General features: G+C 39.2%; 1 pseudogene across 1 annotated transcript in view; it reads left to right on the top strand.

The window, feature by feature from the left end:
* The window catches only part of LOC308382480 (transcription termination factor 1-like), a 116,710-nt pseudogene extending 104,579 nt beyond the window's left edge, over positions 1 to 12,131 (top strand). Inside the window, exons 2-10 of the transcript in view lie at positions 8,014 to 8,338; positions 8,723 to 8,908; positions 9,096 to 9,174; positions 9,471 to 9,595; positions 10,043 to 10,250; positions 10,488 to 10,574; positions 11,052 to 11,117; positions 11,663 to 11,748; positions 12,001 to 12,131. The product of the transcript in view is annotated as a transcription termination factor 1-like (transcript). The remainder of the gene's footprint in view (positions 1 to 8,013; positions 8,339 to 8,722; positions 8,909 to 9,095; positions 9,175 to 9,470; positions 9,596 to 10,042; positions 10,251 to 10,487; positions 10,575 to 11,051; positions 11,118 to 11,662; positions 11,749 to 12,000) is intronic.
* Positions 12,132 to 15,872: the final 3,741 nt, after the last annotated feature.

The raw sequence follows: 15,872 nt of genomic DNA, 5'->3' as shown, positions 1-15,872 counted from the left end.
TGCCATATCATACTGAATACAAATGCTATACAATACATTATCTGTAAGGTTGTGAGTGTGCAGTGGTAATGTAAGTTGATATTGATTATGTTTTTATTCAGTCACACACAGTAACAACAAACAAGTTCAACACAAATAATAATACATTCAAAGTGACTGAAAAGGCACAAGCTGAAGAATAATGCTTGTATTTAAGCCTGTCCTGTTTGACCAATTTAAGCTACCCATCAACATATGCATTTTTATTTTATTTTTTACAAGTAATACATGTAATGGAAATAAAAAAACAAACAAAAGAATTGCCTCCAAAAAGTTAGTCACAAGAAGAGCAATGAAGCAAGATCTCAAATAAACAGCACAAAATCCTGCATACATTATGGACACTTGTAGCCCTCAAAAATTGCTTTAGCTACCATCCCTTTGAAAACAAAAAATGTCTTACACTTTCTTAAGATTATGTTAGCATCATTCCATAATGAAATTCCAACAACAGATATACATCTCCTTTTAATACATTTTTTGGCATTTGGTACACTAAATTTACAGACATCTCTGAGATTATATTTTGTCTCTTGAAATGAGAAAAACCTTTGTATGCTGACTGGGAGTTGGTTTGATTTAGCTCGATACATTATTTGCATTATTTTATAATATACCAGATCATTACATTTCATAACAAATGATTTCATAAACAATGGGTTAGTGGGTGCATAATAATCAACCTTATTTATTATCCTTATGGCTCGTTTTTGTAAAATAATGATTTCATTGACAGTTGTTTTATATGTCAATCCCCAGACTTCCACACAATATGATATGTAGGGAAGTATAAGTGAACAGTAAATAATATGTAAGGCCTTATAGTTTAACATGCTTCTTGATTTGTACAAAATTGCTATCATCTTAGAGATCTTTCCTTTGATATAATAAACATGTGGTTTCCATGTTAATTTATGGTCAATGACCACTCCTAGAAATGTTATCTCGGTCACTCGTTCAGCATCACTTATTTTTAATTGAATGTCCTTACCTATTTCCTTTTTCGATTTCCAAAGACCATGAATTCGTTTTTTATTTTTCTATTGAGTGACAATCTATTATCATCAAACCAGGTTTTGAGGATTTCAAAATCTCTTTCAATAGAAGTCAAGAGTTGCTGTAGATTATTACCCGAACAGTAGGCTACATGTTTGTATCAGTTGGATTCGTAGAATTGCTTGACCGTGTGGCTATTTGTCTCTGTTTTGTTATTGTTATCTTTAATAAAATTCTCAACAACGTTTATAGGTTACGTGTAGCTATTTGTTTGTAGTTCGCGTCCTAAGTGAAGCGCGCTTCATTCACAAAGTGGCGACTCTCGCGTGACGCGAATTGTGCCAAGCGAATGGCGACTCTCGCACATGCGAAATGTACCCATTCGCAGACAAGACCTTAGCTCCTCTCATTGGTGTAGCATGATCACGTGTCAAACCGTGGCACCGCTCCCGAACAAAATCTTATTACGCTCTGAAGACTCTAGTTCTGCATAAAACAAAGCCATATAGACAATCGACTGGAATTTCAGCGACGAACTTTTTTTTTGTAACTAACCACGACTCGTTCTTTTTTATAAGCTAAAGATTGTGTAGATGCCAGTGAGTGGAACGGGTTGAAACGAAAACAGTGTTCACCTTACGGCCTAGATGCTGTGGTCAAAGAATAGACAAAATCTATCTAAAGTCCTCACTCCTGAAGTGCGCACTGCAAAGCAGTGAAAAGTCAGAGGCAGCAAAACTGTCCCTTCTTAGGGCAACTTCCCACGTCCTCCTCCTCTCACTGTTTTTGGAAAACCTTAAAAAAGTGAGAAATGTACCCAAAAATGTAAATTATTGTCAACATTTTCAACGTATTTCCATTAACATTAAGGATAATGACACAAATACACACCTAAATTATCATATTTTAGGGGGTGTAAACAAACATATTCTAAAAAAGCCTTGTGTCAATATATTGTAATATCTTACACGTGAAAGGTGATCCCAATGGTTCTCGTTTTGAGACAACGGAGATTAAAGCATCCAAAGGCTGCACAAGATTCTGGCATCATCACTCGCAATAAAAATAAATAAATTTGTAATTCACTTTGACCTGTAGGCCTATAGCATTGAAAACAATGTAAAAGCACATTGTTTGAATTTGAATAAACACTTAATTAAATTTCACTGCTTGTAACACATTCCCCAAAAAGTCAGTACCCAATACACTCTTATAGTACTTGTGTAGTACTCCAGCTGTTTTATTTGGAATGGCACATGTTCACCTATTCACACATGAATGGATGGCTGGCTTGGACAGCTGACATTATAACACACATAAAGCTACCAGCAATGCAATGCAATGATTTATATTCTAACTCTAATGTGGTGTACCACTCCAAACAGCACTATGTGGACCAGGTGGTACACACCAACCCTTTGGCTGAAGAACAGAAACATTAAGAACACCTGTTTAGTGGCATTTCACCTAACTACAATTGACGTCTTTCTCTCTGGTTGGAAGTGATTAATTCCGGAAGTTCCGATTGGTCAGATTTTTGGGCCATGTCACGTTCCCTTTCAAACCCCTCACTATTAGTTTGATTGCGCTCGACTTTCATATTTGTTCCTGTCACTGGCTGAGCAGTAAAGAGTTCACAACATAGGAAAAAACATCCATTGGAAAGAAAGGTAAGACATTGAGTCCTTCGACATATTTTGTTAGTTATCTGTACATATATCTATAAAAACAGTATGCTAATATATCTTAGCCACAAAGTGTCTTGTAAAATGCTGTATTAAAATGGTGTGGGTAGACGTGGGTAGGCGACATGTGTTCGTAGCTAACAAACAGTTGCTAGCCTGCAGTGCACATGGAATCATAGCATAATACTGCAGTAGCCTCATCAAAAGAAGTTGGCAAGACCTCACCAGGTAATGAACTTAAGGTTTTTAATCGAAATCGATAATTTTTAGGATGGACCGACATGTCCATGCGGCTGACTCCGATAGTCAGTTGGCCGCTTGATCGTCATTATTAGTTGGTTTTGGTAGCAGATAGGCATCAGTGTTAGCTATTCGGTAGGGTGTGTTGTCCATCAAACGCTGACAGAAGCATGCACATCTAAGTTATCTTAGGTTATGCAATTAGCAGGATATGTTTAGATTTGGCCATTTTCGAATTTGGCGTGACAGTGAGGCTACCCAAGTTACCTTATGCAATTAGTATTTAGTACGTTATTGTGTTGCTACCTGGCTAGTGGCAACATTAGATGTTTTTTTTGCGAATTTGACACACTTGTATTGGGTTGAAATTAAAAACTTCCCCTTGCTGTTAAAAGTATAGGGACACGACAACGCGCTATCTAAGTCTGCGTCACCACTTGGAATATACAGCCGCGGAAAAAATTAAGAGACCACTTCAAAATTATCAGTTTCTCTGGTTTTACTATTTATTGGTATGTGTTAAAGTAAAATGTACATTTTTGTTTTATTCTATAACCTACTGGCAACATTCCTACCAAATTTCAAATAAAAATATTGTCATTTAGATCATTTATTTGCAGAAAAATGACAATTGGTCAAAATAGCAAAAAAGATGCAGTGTCTTCAGATCTCGAATAATGCAAAGAAAACAAGCTCATATTCATTTTTAAACTACACAATACTAATGCTTTAACTTAGGAAGAGTTCAGAAATCAATATTTGGTGGAATAACTTTGATTTAAAATCACAACTTTCATGTGTCTTGGCATGCTCTCCACCAGTCTTTCACATTGCCGTTGGGTGACTTTATGCTACTCCTGGCGCAAGAATTCAAGCAGCTCGGCTTCTTTTCATGGCTTGTGACCATCCATCTTCCTCTTGATCACATTTCAGAGGTTTTTTTTATGGGATTCAGGTCTCGAAATTGGGCTGGCCATGACAGGGCCCTGATCTGGTGATACTCCATCCACACCTTTACTGGCCTGGCTGTGTGGCATGGAGCATTGCCCTGCTGGAAAAAACACTTCTCAGAGTTGGGGAACATTGTCAGAGCAATAGGAAGCAAGTTTTTTCTTCCGGGACAATGTTGTACTTTGCCTGGCTGAGGTTTGTAAAAGACCATAAGGATTGAACCAAAGCGGACTGGAGGGTCTCCTAGTTCGTCTTCTCTGATGAGTCCAATTTCACAGTAGGTGCAAGACTCTGTGGCTTGTAGGCCTCTCCAGGTCTCCGTCTAACCATCAGACGACCATGTGTTGGGCAAAGCTGAAAATTGGACTCATCAGAGAAGACGAATAGAATTACAGTTGTAGCACATATCAGTAGATAAATATAGATTGTATTTGATCATTATTCGATTTTTACTTTTCATGATGACATATTTTGTCTTAACTAGACATTAAGCTAATAATGGCTATTAAAATGTTATAAAAAAAAGTTTTACCCTCATATATCATATCGATATCGTCTGAACAGTGGAAAATATCGTGATATGAATTTTAGCTCATATCGCCCACCCCTATGCCCAAGTGAAACTGCTCATTTTTTCATATTAATGACATTTTAAGTTTTGACCTAAATCAAGATATGCGTTACCTGTGGTACGATTTTTAAAACGGTCATTTTGCCTAGAAATGCTTACCAAATAAGTAATAAAGCAGTTATTTATGCATGTTTGTTTTTGATATGCACTAGTTTTAAACAAATGTCTCTCTAAGTAGCAAAACAGACAAAAAGACTTGTGGTCGTGCACTGGTGCGCGCGCTCATCCAAGATGGCGGGAAAGATGTGATTCTGCTATATACGGGCACAAGTCTTTTTGTCTGTTTTGCTGTAACAGGTAACGCATATCTTGATTTAGGTCACAACTTTAAATGTCATTAAAATGAAAAAGCCGTTTCACTTGGGCACCCCTTCTAATATCTTTTAGTAGGGTATAAGCTAATTGTGTACCAAATTTCATGCATTTCGTGCGTGCGTGCGTCCGTCCGTCCGTCCGTCCGTCCGTCCGTGACTCCAATGTCTAACGAGTGTAAAGTTTCTTTCTCCCGGTTTTGTGGGCAATGTGATAAATATAGTCCATGCTACCACTCACGGTGGAAAGGGGAATTCACCTTAGCCTTAGCGTAATATAGATAATGGAGTGGTCTTTCAAGGGAGCTGCAGACATACTTACTTCAGAGACTTGTCCTAGAATGGAGTCTGATACTTAACAATAGTCCAGTCAAGAAAACAGTATTTTTTTATTATTATTATTATTAAAATGTCTCCATGCGTCTTGTATGTCATGTTTATGACACAATTGATAAAATAGCTTATTGGGGTTGTGGTTCTGTCATCTTGGAGGAAATCTGTCAAACCAATCATCATTCACCAAGTTCATATAAACCTCCTACTACATTTTCACATTGATATAACAGTTTACATCTTTTAATTTCCTGTGTAATGCCTTCCAGTAAATCTATATTCTTTTGGCTATTGTACCCATATACATTCATCAAAATCAAATGTGTGTTAAGATTCATTACAGCTACCAGCCAGTGTTCATGGTCATCTACCTTTACTTCGATTGATTTCCCAGAGCAGTTATTTAGTAAAATTGCAACCCCTCCTGACCGTTCAGTGCCATGTGTAACACTTGTGGTCATACAATATAGTTGAAACACTTGTTTACTTACTTTCTTGGATCTGGGCTATCAGAAGATCTCTGTTCTTTTCAGGTGCGCAGTCAAGTCACCACAACAGGGTTTTATAATTATAAGATTTTAGTGACAAATTATTATTTACACATACTGTATACAAGGCTCAAATCTGTCAACATTTAGAAAATGTAAAATAAAAACATTCATCAAAATAACTCAATATCAGAACCTTAAATCAACCTCAAACTCTTTATTAATTCCTATTTGTTCTTATTTAACTCTATTATAACCTATTTGCTTCCTATTTATCTCTTTTTTTATAATCTATTTGCTTCTTATTTATCTCTATTTTATAATCTTTACCAGAGTTAAATATAGTTATCTTTTAATATAAATTATGTATAGCATTTAATAAATAGTTAATAAATACATAAATAAATAATTTAATTATCTAGATTAATCATATATTATATTATTTATCTAATAAATATGGTTTATCTCATTTAAATGATCACGCAAATCTTAACCTAACACAATTATACAGGCTATACATTTATAGTAAATAGCATTGAGCATAAATAAATAATTTCATTTACAATTAATACATTCAAATATCCAATCGATGTTCAAAGTTCAAAGTATCAGACTTCATTGGGTTTCTTCTTAAATTAAAAACATAACGTCTTACGGTTCCGTTGGTCTTCAGCTACGCAGCTAGCAACTGTCACTTGTGTCTAGTTCGGTGGGAAGCTCGCCATCCAGTTGTCGTTCCAGTTCGGGTATTTAGTCAGTCAGCCAGTCAGTTAAAATCCAGTAATCATTACTCCAGGAGGACAATCCTCGTCTCGATCAAGGTACGGTATTCAAACCAAAAAATCATTGAAGAAACATCCAGCCGATCCTGATCTCGTTTGCTGTAGCTAGCTGGCTAGGCTACACGTTAGCGATCCGTTATCAAAACATCAATCATAAATTAAAACTTAAACTGTAAACTTTCAATAACCTTGTATAAAATAATAAAACGTCAAAATATCATTGAACTGATTCTTCTCAATACTTATGTCATCAAACCGCTAACTTCTTGTTTGTTTAAAAAGTTGAACCGTTGGAAAAGTGACCGTAGCCTCTGAAACCGTATTTTTCTCTGTTAGTCTCAACGTCTTTTTTCTTCTTTCAAAATAAAAGCTGCGCGAGCTATTAGGCACGCGCTACGTCCTGCAGAGGGCGCTCCAACATTACATTTAATTTAATTAATTACAATATACTAAATTCATATACTAAATTCATAAAGTACTTATAAATATCCGTCCAATACAAAATGCTTATTATTAGACTATTGTTCACTATTTATTCATATTTACAGAATCTAAAATATTATAGTTAACCTTGGTTACACATGACTAAATACAAAAACATTCTCCCCACTGCTGAGACCAAAAGTTACAACATTAGCATGCTGCTTACACACTGGTGCTTCAGTATCATAATCTAAAATGTCGTTTATAATCATATCACTCAGAGCGACCAAACTAGTACTTTCACTAATAATTTTTAATACCGAAACTACATTTTGAGGCTAATATACTTTGACTTAACTAGGCTTTTTCATCCAGGACTTTTACTTTGTTACATTGTTGAAATGGTACTTAAGGGTCTAAACCATATACATATGTCTGAGCCGCTGATGACTGATGATATGCATCTGCTTGCTTTTGATTCTTTGTGCCCCAGGACCAACTCCAGACTACGAGATGGCGGTAAGATACATCTTTGTGAAAATGTGCCAACTCAGTCATTGCCGAGAAACACAAATTTACATGGGTTAAGTTCTATTGGTCTGTTTAGGTTGTCTAGGCAGAACAACAATGCTTTATTTATTTAACAACACACTGGCTATGCTAGTTTAGTTTACAACATTGTAACATGACGCTTACATTGTGTGCGTTAACATATGCCTAACTACTGTCTGTAAATTCCAAACTGATTTAACGTTAGCCTGAACATTAGCTAGCTATCTACGCTCAAATTACTGAACATACCCAGCCATTGAACAAGCATATCTTGCTCGAGAAGAAAATACAGATGTGTAGATTTCATCGAAATACTGATTTAATTAATTTAACTTTAATTTTCATTTAAGATATTTATTATCACAATGAAATAAATTCTCAGATGACTTTTCCTCTCTACATTTTGAAGTAAAATGCAGATCCGTTTTAAGTGGCACAAAGATTCAGTGAAGACACTTGCATGTCCATGTTCCTTTATTCACGCTGTTATAGGGGGAAAACCTACTTGAGGTGACCACAAGAGAAGGGCAAATCAAAAAGGGAAGAAAACGCGATGCAGAGAACGTAAGTGTGACACGAGAGGCTGCAGATGCTGATGCTGATGCTGCTGCTGCTCAGGAGAGAGAGGTGAAGAAAAAGACGACGAAGAAAAGGAGAATTGAAGAGCCAGACCGTCCTGTAGCGAAGGTCAGAAAGACACGCACACAGCCTGCTGCAGACACACACTCTCCCACAGACGCGCAGCTTCACCCAGATTATGTGCCTGAAGCGCATGTGCTGGAAATGGACGATGCCATCAGGCAGGAGATCCTAGAGTTCCTGCCTGACTACACGTTTTGCAACACCGTCATGGTTCAGAATGTCATCAGGTATGACCTGCCCCGCTTCAGGGTATACAAGAAGCAAGGTGAGTAAGCAAGCTTTATTTTAGCCATTGGGAGTATCCAAAGCCTGCAGTGCACTGTAAAACAGGGTGATTAAGTTTACATTTTGGGGCAAATGAGTTTATCTCCATTCAGGCCATAGGGAATATGTGAGGCCTGCAGCAGAGTTATGTATATGTTGCCCAGAATGTTTTCTCAGTGCATAGTTGCATGATTCTGGTATGGTATGTAATGACATCCTGAGTTAAAAATGTCATACCGGGTTCATGTGTTGTCCATCATTTAGATTTTTGGGTGGACTGTGTTTGAGAAGTTGAAGGACCACTGACCACTTGAGGGATAACTTCAGTCATGTGATCCAGGGTTTTTGGGTTTACTGCTTTCCCTCTGCCCCCACCATGCCACAGGGATCCCTCTGCGAACGGGGTGGTTCACTGCGGCCGAGAACAAGCAGCTGAAACAGAACGTAAAGGACTTCCTGGACGTTTCTGGGATCGACAGCGAGTTCAAGCTTTTTAGACCCCAACGCTTCCCAGATGAGATGGTTACCATCCAAAGGCTGAAGAGGAAGTTCAACTTCGTCAGGAGTTTATGTGAGTATAGATATCAGATGTCATGTCATGTATGAGCATGAGACATGTGAGTGACACAGGCCGAGTTTGTTGAGTGACTATTTTTTTTAGATGTGACTTTTCAAATTGTATCAAGTGACTGTAAGTTAGAGGTGTACAACAGTTCAACCTGCAGTGCAGCAGTAAATGGTTTCCTGTGCCTGATCAGTGGCTGGGATCCCTCGTTCCTGGATGAGTATACACGACCGAGCCAGGAGGATGTGCAACAGGGAGAATTACAAGGGGAGGTAAACCTTTCTTCTCAAAAAACGGTTCTCTTTATAAAGAAATGTGCCCCGACAGACATTTTGATGTGGCCTCAGGTTACTTAAAGTTCCTCCACCAGGTGAGCAGCACAGTGGGGTTCAGTGGGTGTGTGTGTGTCTGTTTTTTATGAAACTGCAGCGTCATGTTGGGTGTGTTTCATCAGTGTTATGACTCTGTGTGTGTTTGTTTGTGTGCGTGTACGTGGACGAGTTTGTGTGAGAGCAGCATCATGTTGGGTGTGTGTCTTCAGTGTTATGACTGTGTCCCTCATCCGCAGGTTTACAGAAGATGAGAACAAGAACTTGAAGGAACTGTATAAGCTGCATGGGTCAAACTGGACGACCATATCAGACAAGATGGGCCGCGGTTGTTCAGCCGTGCAGAAACGCTTTAAAGTGATGTGTGAGTGATCATATGCACACCAGAACATGCATAGTGATAAAGGTTCAGTCCGGGAATCTAATCCCATACACTAATTCCTCTTCATGGTCCAATAGCTGTCCTTTCAGTGTTTGCTCTGAAAAGAAATCTGATGTTTGTACAGAGTAATTTGTGGCAAACAGTGAATTCCAGCCATAAATCATTTCCAGGCAATCAATGCATTACTTCAGGGTTAGGCTGAAAGGGAGGGGTGTAATGTGACTGGCGGTTAAGCTTAAATATTATAACCATTTTCTAGAATTGTGGCTTGTACCTTTTAAGCTAATTGTGTGATTGGCAGCCAGCTAGATGGGCAGTACATAAACTGAAAGACACAGGGTAGGTAGACATTAAAACTAATGCAGACGAATGAGGTTTGTGAAAACTGACCCAGTCTTGTTTTATGCTTTGACACGTTCTGTCCCTTAGGTGAGAATTATGGGGCATGGTCAGAGCCAGAGTTGTAAGTCCTCCTGACGTGTTTACACCAGCTGCTGCTGAAGAAGGCTGAGCCTGGAGGAGAGGGGGGTGACAGGTCTGCGGTCATCCAGAAAATGGACTTGTATAAGAAACTGCCCTGGTTTCGTGTGGCCAAGCAGGTCAAGACTCGCAGCTGGTTGCATTGCAAGGATAAGTGGTGAGAGCTCATGTGACAGTCACATCACATTGCACACAAACATGTTCAGTTCAGGTACATTTTACTCTGACCGGCTGAATAATCCATCAGAACATAGACAACACTAGCAGGGAAGAGTTTTCCTTCAACACAGAGACCATATGCAGATCGTGCGTGCGTGTGTGTGTGTGTGGGTTATCCTTGCCTTTGTGAGCTAAGAGAAACCGTGTTGATGCTCTCCCTGCCTGTGTTGTGTAGGTTTACATACCTAAAGGGTAAAATGAAGACTGGTGGAAAGATCAACGGGAGGAAGAACATAGAAGGGCAGATCCAGCTGATCAAAGCGTATGTTTCAGGCTGTTACTATGGTTACGTGTAGATCCAGCTGATCAAAGCGAATGATTCAGACTGTTAATATGGTTACCTGAAGATCCAGCTGATCAAAGCGTATGTTTCATACTATAACTCTGGTTAGGTGTAGATCCAGCTGATCAAAGCGAATGTTTCAGACTGTTACTATGGTTACCTGTCTGCCATCTTGTCCTGGTCCTCTGTCTTGCCCTCCTTCTCTCTGTCTGGTGGGCAAAGACAGATAACCACTAACTCTCATCCAAATGGCAACTTCCTTAAGCCTCACTTCTCAAGCTTCACCTGTCTCTCTCTATCTTCACTCTGTTATCGAAACAGCTGCTTTAAGTTATCAAGATTAGATTTTCTATTGAAATATCTCCGTTTGAACATTCAAGAAATCCCACTTGTGTGAGAATCTCCTGTGGTCACCTTATTTCTGAAGTTAACCCAGTTTCTGTGTGCCCCGACCAGGATCAATGAAATGGCTGTGGAGGAATGTTCAGACATTGTCTGGGATGACTTCACTCATCTCTTTGGGTAAGAGAGATAGATACATAGAGAAACTTTTATTAATCCTGTGAGGGAAATTCAATTGTCAAAGCAGCAAGGCAGTAGGAATAGGATTCAAGAATATACATAAACATAACTAAATAAATTAATACAAATTTGAAAAATAAATAAATAAATGAAATAAATAGACAACATAGTGCAGTGTACATTACATAAAACTAAATGTTTGGTTGTGTTGGTTGTGGGGCCATGTAGGGGGCTCATGTTAGCAAGTACATGGGAGACGGACAAGTACAACGCTTCTGTTCTTGAGTGCTGATTACTTCCTGTCCTGCTAAGGTCATAATCAATATGAGTTGGCCTATTGGCATTGGACCTACTGTTTGACCTGGCTGTTAGTCACAAGAATAGTGTATTAGTGTGATATTTAAGTGAATTGTGTGTTAGTGGGATATTTGAGTGAGTTGTGTGTTAGTGTGATATTTGAGTGAGTTGTGTGTTAGTGTGATATTTGAGTGAGTTGTGTGTTAGTGAGATGTTGAGTGAAAGTTTCCTGTGATTTCTCTATGAAGCAACACCCCACCTTACTTCTTACAAAAGAAGTTCCACCGGCTGAAGGTGACCAATGTAACAGACTGGAACAAGAAGTCTTTCTGTGGTGAGTACTGACCACTGCTGGTTCATGTATCTCTCTGTCATGTTTAATACTGTTGTCTGTTTTCTGGTGGAGTTTGCAAAAGTGACCTCGGGTTTGAGAAAAGCACTACATCATGAAAACAACAATTTCACAATGTCTTCCCTTCTCCTCTGCTTCTCCATCTTCTCCTTTCTTCTGTCTTGCTCTTTTTCCTCTGCCGCATTGTCTCTCTGTCTGTCCCCTTCTCTAACCTCCCTCTGTCTCTGATGGCAGACATAATTGATTCCCTGTATGAGAAGACCTTGCCAAAGCTGGAGGAGGAGCTGAAAGATTGTGAGGATGATGAAGAGCCCACAGAGCAGCGACAGTCTTACAAGCTGTCAGAGATCTTCCCTGACCTCTGAACCACCCCAACACCATCCCTGCTCATCACCACCAGAGAGAATCTTCCAAGCTATCAGATCTTCCCTGACCTCTGAACCACCCCAACACCACCCCCGCTCATCACCATAGAGACTCTTCCAAGCTGTCAGATCTTCCCTGACCTCTGAACCACCCCAACACCCCCCCTGCTCATCATCATAGAGAAGGGTCACTCTTACATCTTTCAGAGATCTTCTCCAAACACTGACAATGCCCCCAACTCTTTTCTTGCCTAGAGACTATTTGTTTAATTTTTTCTTGCCATGTTCCGGGTTGTTCGTATTTTATTCTTACGCACTGTTTTGTGCGTTATAAGGATTGTGACTGTTATTGATTACTCTGATTTCCCTGATATGCTCAAAGCAGATCTGTTAGCCACGCAGATTTTCATTATACAAGCAATTATATTAGCGGCAACTGTGTATGGATTTGTCATACAAATATAAAAATGGCCCGAAGCCCAACCGATGGATAAAGAGAAGTTGTTTGAGAAGTTTGAAACGTCAGTGACTCTGTGTCTGAAATAACATTTATTTGCGCAGGCCTTTTCCACAGAACTTCATATGTAATATTTTCAGGAATGTCAAAGAGTGAAGAAAATATCAGTTTTGTAATGTTATACATTTCCTGAAACTGATTATGTATTTTTATGCACTTTATAAATTCAATAGTAAATCAAGGAGTTTTTAACCCAGTGTCTGTTGGCCATTTTGTTTTATGTGGATTTTCTTCTGGTCACCAGTGGAGAAAGACATTAGGCATTTTCACCAGTTTTACTTCATCACAGAGTGTCATCACCGGTTAGCCCTTTGCCAACAGACTGGCCAAACTGTGTCTGTCACAATCGGGCTGGTCATATAGGCATTTAATCGGGGCACGTTACCCCTGCTGTAGTCTCATATTAGTTGATGGAGCTGTAAAGGCTTCTGTGGCTTGACTATATACAATCAGTATAATAACCAGTGTGGGTAGAATATTAGTAAAATATTAACAATCAGGATAAACACTAGGATATTCATGATAACACGATATTAAGACTACTGTACTACTACTACAAAATGATTGACACTATAGATATGAGTTAGTTTTTTCTCGGTTTAAATATGCATCAAGTCTGGGCCTAGGGATATGTGAGGGGCCTTAGGGGCGACCGAGATAACTATCTACACTCATGCACACTGAAGGGGTGACCGAGATAACTATCTACACTCATGCACACTGAAGGAGTGACCGAGATAACTATCTACAGTCATGAAGGGGTGACCGAGATAACTATCTACAGTCATGCCCACTGAAGGAGTGACCGAGATAACTATCTACACTCATGCACACTGAAGGAGTGACCGAGATAACTATCTACACTCATGCACACTGAAGGAGTGACCGAGATAACTATCTACACTCATGCACACTGAAGGGGTGACCGAGATAACTATCTACAGTCATGCACACTGAAGGAGTGACCGAGATAACTATCTACACTCATGCACGCTGAAGGAGTGACCGAGATAACTATCTACAGTCATGCCCAGTGTAGGGGTGACCGAGATAACTATCTACACATGCCCACTGAAGGGGTGACCGAGATAACTATCTACACTCATGCCCACTGAAGGAGTGACCGAGATGACTATCTACAGTCATGCCCAGTGTAGGAGTGACCGAGATAACTATCTACAGTCATGCACACTGAAGGAGTGACCGAGATAACTATCTACACTCATGCACGCTGAAGGGGTGACCGAGATAACTATCTACAGTCATGCACACTGAAGGAGTGACCGAGATAACTATCTACACTCATGCACACTGAAGGGGTGACCGAGATAACTATCTACAGTCATGCACACTGAAGGAGTGACCGAGATAACTATCTACAGTCATGCACACTGAAGGGCCTTGTTTCCAGAGTAGCCGCAGGGCTTAGTGTGATCGCGGTATTCGACTGGCTTGTGAGCGTCATCTTCCTTAGTCATTTCTTGGCATGCTTTCCAGGCATCTCTCTTCAGATGCTGCTTGCCAATTGCATGAACCGCATGAACTGTTTCTGCAATCTATTGTCTGAAGTTGCACTTGCGCTGTTTCATAAGACCTAGCCATGTATATTGCTTTGTCTAGTGTCAAATCAGATCCGACATTAAGCAGCTTTTCATGAACTTTATGTGAATGTACTCTGAACACTACACGATGCCTTATCATTTATTCACTGTTAGCATATCCAAAGTCCTTTGTAAGCAGTCTCAATTCTGTGATAAACTGTTCAAAAGGCTTGCTATTTTAAAACTTTTGCTTTTGCCTGTGTTAATATCCATGTATGATAGATGTCTAACTTTTTCTCAGACCCACAAAAGAAGATGGCTACACTTCTCTTTTGTTTTCTTCTTAAACATCAATTCACATGTATCGCCATGCTACAGACAGGTTGATGGAATCCCAATTCATACGAGGTGAAGGAACTCCAGTAACGTCCATTCTTTTTCGAATCTTTTCCAAGTTCACTCTGACATGTCTTGTTTCGTATTGAAGGTACAAAAATCAGGAGCAAACCGACGTGCTATAAACTGTATTTAATTAGTACTGATGCGGGAGTAACATAATGTGTGACCTGGCTGGGTCACGTCTCACTCTAAACGTACACTGAGGATGTGCAGTAGGAATGCAACATATAAATCATGAAGCGCACTGATTGGCCAGTAGGAACATATCAAATAATATTCAAAGTGAATATGACACCCCGTTTTAAGTATCTGGGGGTGCAGCTCACTGAGGACCTAACATGGACCCTCCACACACAACATCTGACAAAGGCATCTAGGCAGCGGTTGTACTTCCTCCGGAGGCTGAGGTTTCCCCTCCCCAACATACCTCAGATGATTTGATAGTAAGTGTAGTAAACTCTTAGGAATATCCCTTATAAGATTGTAAAATACACATTCTATTATATCTTAAACAAAAATTTGAGTAGGAAAGGATAGTACAATCCCTGTCGATTTTTAAGTTATTTACTGTATGTAATAGAGCATTGTCTTACATTATATTTTAAGTGAAACTTCCCATTTGTTGAATTTCAGTAATACGTTGTGTAATATTTGTACAATATGGTTCATGTGTTAGCAAGTATGAGTTAAACTTACAGTAGCCACTAGAGTGAGTTTGTTGTTCTTGTGGCCTGTGAGTGACCGCTCGGTCACCCCAAGTTATTATGATGCGGCGACTGGAGATAGTGGTGAAGAGGAACAAACCACGGTGTAGAGAGGATAGATTTTATACAAAAATATATATTGGTATTTATTTGGCTCCAACACCAAACATATATACAAAAAATCATACATATGTAGTTAAACAGTACTCAAAACTAGCTTACTTTACACAGCAATGCAACAATATTCCAACCGTATTTCAATAGCATTTTATTGCATTCACCTCACATCAACAAGTACTCCTCTCTACCACCCCTTCCAAAGGAATGAGGCATGTTAAATAATGCTGCCCATTGGGCTAGAATGGACCAATAAACTCCAATTGGATCTAACCATGTCAGTGGGGTTAGTCCTGTAATGCACATAATACATTACATTAACAAATACACCAATTCACCACCAAGTTCACCAATGATCCAACAACAATACATTTACCATATTTACAGCTCTTACACATATGACCCATTATATTAATAAACATTCATAACAAACGTTACATCAAACACCCCCCTCATGCCAATT

The sequence above is a fragment of the Sprattus sprattus genome (genome assembly GCF_963457725.1).
Source record: "Sprattus sprattus genome assembly, contig: scaffold_63, whole genome shotgun sequence".
In the NCBI taxonomy this organism is placed as follows: Eukaryota; Metazoa; Chordata; class Actinopteri; order Clupeiformes; family Clupeidae; genus Sprattus; species Sprattus sprattus.
Note: the sequence above shows the minus strand (reverse complement) of the source record. Positions and strands in the feature narration are given on the sequence as shown.